Source organism: Crocodylus siamensis, chromosome 1 (assembly GCF_052110815.1).
Source record: "Crocodylus siamensis isolate JL-2025a chromosome 1, ASM5211081v1, whole genome shotgun sequence".
NCBI lineage: Eukaryota > Metazoa > Chordata > Crocodylia > Crocodylidae > Crocodylus > Crocodylus siamensis.
Window position 1 is genome coordinate 130,400,412 of NC_143395.1, and position 5,026 is coordinate 130,405,437.

At 47.2% G+C, this 5,026-nt stretch overlaps 1 pseudogene; it reads left to right on the forward strand.

Moving 5' to 3' along the window:
* The first annotated feature begins 453 nt into the window (after nt 1–453).
* LOC149873326 (E3 SUMO-protein ligase ZBED1-like) lies at nt 454–2,111 on the forward strand (annotated as a pseudogene).
* Nucleotides 2,112–5,026: the final 2,915 nt, after the last annotated feature.

Consider the following 5,026-nt stretch of genomic DNA (forward strand, 5'->3'; position numbering starts at 1 on the left):
AGTGAAGAGGGGGAGGGATGACTAACACTTAATAACTAGGCTCCACAGACCCAGTGCAGCCTCCCTGCTGCCTGCCACAAGCAGCCCAGGCTCCATGTAGGCCCCTGCCACCTACCACAGAGCCCAGGCTGCTCGTGGCAGGCAGTGGGGAGGCTGCAAGCAGCTGCACTGGGGTCCACAGAACCTACCTATTAGGAATTAGTCACCGCTCCCCCGTCCCCCTCCCCTCCTACCCTGATGCCCACAAGGAAAGCAACTTAGCTCCCTCTCTGGGGAGAGTGGAAGTCAGAGGCCACCTACCAAAGGGCCTGATCCTAACAATAAAAATAAAAAAAAAGATGCTTAAAAATAAAAATAAAAAATGGGGAGAGGTGGGGGAAGAGTATTCCAGTCAGACCACAACTTCCATGCAGTCTGGAAGCAGTGGCCACATGCAGTTGTTAACAGGGTCAAATGGAGCAGTCAAAACAAAGCCGTGTGTGCAATCATTTCAGAAAAATAAAAGAAGATGCCATTAAACGTAAGATGTGCAATACAGAGCTTAGGTACTGAAACAGTGCCAGAGCAATGCTGAATTACCTTAAGCTGAAGCACTCCTCTGTTTCAAGCAAAAGACAAAACCAAAAACTAACAACGTCGGCATTTGTTTCTGGCAGCTCGAGGAAATGTGATACACAGCATGCTGAAAAACTGACCAAATTGTTATGTGCTCTGATAACTGAACACATGGTGCCTATAAGCGTCGCTGAAGGTGCAGGTTTTCGTGCATTAATGACTTTTGTGGAACCCAAATACCATGTGCCTCAGAGACCAACTGTAACCCCACAACTAGAGAGGTGGTATGAAAGCTGTGTGAAGTCTCTCCAGGAAGGACTGGGAAAAGCCTATAAAGAAGCTTTTACTCCTGACTTTTGGATAGCATTAAATACAGAAACCTATATGACAGTCACCTACCATTACATTGACAACTGGGAGCTTTGATTGGCTGTTCTACAAATTGAAAGTATGCCAGAACAACATACAGCAGAAAACATTGCTGAAAAGTTAAACGCTGCAGTAGAGATGGCGTCTGGAAGGCCAAGCTTTACCGTGCATGCGCAATAATGCAAGCAATATCATGCTCACCAACACCCTGAGGTACATTGCGTGGGAATCTGTAAACTGTTTTGCCCACACATTGCAGCTGGCTTTAAATGATGGCTTTTCTGAAAGCATAGATCATGTTTTTGAGGCTGCCAGTAGGTTAGCTGCACATTTCCACCACAGCACCATTGCTGCTAAAGCACTTGAGAGGAAACAAATGCAGCTTCAGGCTAAGCAGCACCACTTGATCCAGTCATGTAAAACTTGCTGGAATTCAGCATATGAAATGCTTGAGAGACTCAGTGAGCAAAGGTGGCCTACAACAGCAGTGCTGTCAGATGGCTCAGTGACAAAAATATCTAATGCTCAAATGCTTGAGCTGTAGGATGAACAATGGCAATGAAGAAAAGATATCTTACCTATACTTTCTATTTTAAAATGTGCCAGAACAGCCATGTCTGCTGAACATTCAGGATCTATTTCAAATATTTATCCAATTTACAATAGTCTTCTCAACCCTCACTTTAAAAAGTGAAACTGCTGGCAAAAATGACAAGATAGCTGATTTCAAGTCTGCTGTTTGCTGTTCTCTGGAGCATCGCATAAAACCCAATGATCCTGCCATAATAAACAGACCTGCACTGATAGCATCCATGCTGGATCCATGCCATAAGGTGTTTTTTTTTGCCTGCTATCCAGATTGCTGATAAATCAAGACTTATACACTTTGCATCCTTGGAAAGTGAGGCAGCTCCGGATGCTGTGGTTGAACCAGCTGAGCTGACTGAGCCAACAGCGAAAAACCCCAGATAACTGAGAAAATGACTGCTATCGCAATACTTTTAGGTGAAGATTATGCTAAAAAAAAACCTGATGAGAATGCAGTAGAAAATGAATTGGAGAATTACTTCAGGGATCCCTGCCCTTTATTAGAGTGCAATCCATAGAAGTGGTGGAAAGTCAGTGCAGAGTGGCTTCCTGGGCTGTGCTGCCTCCCTGGCAGCGCTTGTCAATGCTTTGGCCCCTAGCTCCCCGCACTGCTCCAGTCCAGTGGGTGCAACCCATCCTCCACAGCAGGCAGGACAGGCACCAGCACAGGGCTGAGCACCCCACCTCCCCCCTACATCTGACTTCACAGAGCCACAGGTTGGAGCCCAGCACTGCCACACCTGTCCCCATCCCTGTGCCCTGGTGGATGTGGTGTATTTTGTTGTTACAGCTGCCACTACTGGCAGTACCTGTGCCCACCTCCCCCCAGCCAGACCTATATCAGCTGCAGGGCTTGGCAGGGGCAATGTGGAGGCTCAGAGAGGACCCACCCACCCACCTGGTTTGTTGTGAGGCACAGGCCTGGGGAGCCACTCAGTTCCTGCCACACCTCGGGGGGCTGGAAGTACTCACTGGTTCCAGGCTGGGCAGAAGCACCCTGCAGGCTGAGCCACAGCAGCCCCACGTGGGCTAAGTTGGGGGTTGCCATAGCAATTAATAGTTTAACCATTGTAATTACACCAGGTTAAACAGATTTTTTAAATGATATTTATATCCCCAGAAACAACGGACGGTGGTGGTTGGCAACTGCCTCCTGCAGGCATGGAGGCATCCATCTGCTAGCCTTACCTGTTAGCCTGAGAGGTCTGCTTCCTGCCAGGAGTTTGCATCAGAGACATCACAGAAAGGTTGCCCAGACTCATCCAACCCTCTAACTACTATCCCATGCTGCTCATCCATGCAGGCACTAATGATACTGCAAGGGGAGACTATGAGCAGATCAAAAGAGACTACATGGCTCTGGGCATAAGGGTGAAGGGGACAGGGTGACTAGGTGTTCTCACTGATCCTTCCAGTCAAGCTAAAGGCCTGGCAAGGAGAAAACACATCATGGAGATAAACATTTGGCTGCATAGAAGGTGTCATGATCAGGGCTTTGATTTCTCTGACCATGGCGTGGTGTTCCAGGAAGGTGGATTGCTAGGAGAAGTTGATAGCTACCTGAGAGAAGAGTATCTTCATATACAGGTATGTTAATCTAGCGAGGAGAGTTTTAAACTAGGTTCACTGAAGGATGAAGACAAAAGCCCAGAAATGAAGAAAGAGCCTGGGGACCTAAATAAAAACTTTGTAAGGGAAAGCAGTAACAGAAACCCAGAATGATAGAGTTCAAGATCCAAAGGGAAGAAGGAAAGAGAGCAGCCAAATAAAAACACTGGACTTCAGAAAAGCAGACTTTAGCAAACTCGGGGATCTGGTGGTCTGGATCCCCTGAAAGGCAAGGTCTGAGGGGAAAAGGGGAAAAAGAGCTGGAAGTTTTTAAGGAGGCTGTATTAAGAGCACAGAAGCAAGCTATCCCAATGAGATGGAAGAATGGCGAGTGCAACAGGAGACCAGCCTGGATAAGCAGTGCTCTTTTCAATTATTTGAAACTCAAAAAAGGAATCCTATAAAAAGCAGAAACTTGGCCATAGTACTAGAGAAGCAAATAAAGAATATGGCATGGGCATGCAGGGAGAAAATTAGGAAAGCCAAAACTATTTGAGATGCAGCTGGCTAGGGACAAAAAAGGCAATAAAAAGGGATTCTACAAGTATGTCAAAAGTACGAAGACTTGCACGTCACCACTTACACTGCACCTAACTACAGCTGACAGCACCTGGCTAGCCCCTCCCAGCTGCATGCCTGTCCACACAGCCTACTGGGTGCCTGCCACAGAGGTGATCAAGTTGCTACCAGCTACTGGTTGGCCTACAGGTACTGAAGCAACTCAGCATGCGCTGGCTGTGCTCCTTGCACACATCTCAAACTGATCCCACAGGTGGAAGCCAGGCCAGGCACCATCCCCACAGTGTAGGGCTTCTGGCCAGTACATGCTGAGTTGCTGTATGCTGGTATCCTGGATGCTGAGGGGATCCCTCTGTTGGCTAGCCATATGCTAGTGCTGCTTCCTCACTAATCTTGCTGTCCACTGTGCATCTTCTGGTTTTAGATAAGTTACATATGATTGTAAGACATGGCTTGATTTTCCCCATGTTGAATGGAGAAAAAAACCTCATCTTATAATCCAGTAAGTATGGTATATCGATTAATGATTTGGAGGATGAAATCGAGTGCACACTTAGCAAATTTGCAAATGACACCAAATTGGGTGTAGCTGTAGACACTCTGGAGTGCAGGCCTAGGATCCAGAATGACCTGGGTAGACTGGAGAAATGGTCCACAGTCAATCAACAAGGAGAAGTACTACCTTCTACACTTGGGACTGAATAATTCCATGCAAAAACAGAGACTGGGAAATGACTGGCTAGGCTGCAGCACTTCAGAGAAGACCTAGAGCTTATAACAGACTATAAGAAGAATACGAGCTAGTGTGCTCTTGTTGCCACAATAAAAAAAAAATAACAACAGAATACTGGTTTGTATCACCAGGAGTGGCACTTGCAAATCAAGGGAAGTGATTCTTCCACTCTATTCAGCATTGGTGAAACCTTGCCAGGAATACGGGGTCCAGTTTTCAGTCCCACACTTCAAGAAAGATGTGTAAAGATGGGAAAGAGTCTAGCATGGGTCAACAAAAATGGCTAGGAGTCTGGGAGGCAAGACTTATAAGGAAAGGCTGAAAGAATTACAGGGTGCTTCTACACATGCAATTAACATGGCTGAATAAACTTTGACGAATAACATGCTGGTGTTTATTGCTCCCAGGTGCAGTGTTTACACATGCTCCCAGAACCACAGCGTGTTGAGATGGGGCACACAGCCCTGGCTGGCAGGAGGTCCAGGGGTGTCAGCCTGTCAGCCTGGAGCTGCTCTGTCCAGCTCAACGTTCTGCTGAGGGGCTGGTTGGGGCACAAGGGTGCTACACGTTGGGGCTTGCCGGCAGACAGCCCCATCCTGTAGCATTCTCATGCCCCAGCCAGCCCCAGTCACTGTCTACACATGCATTTCAGCA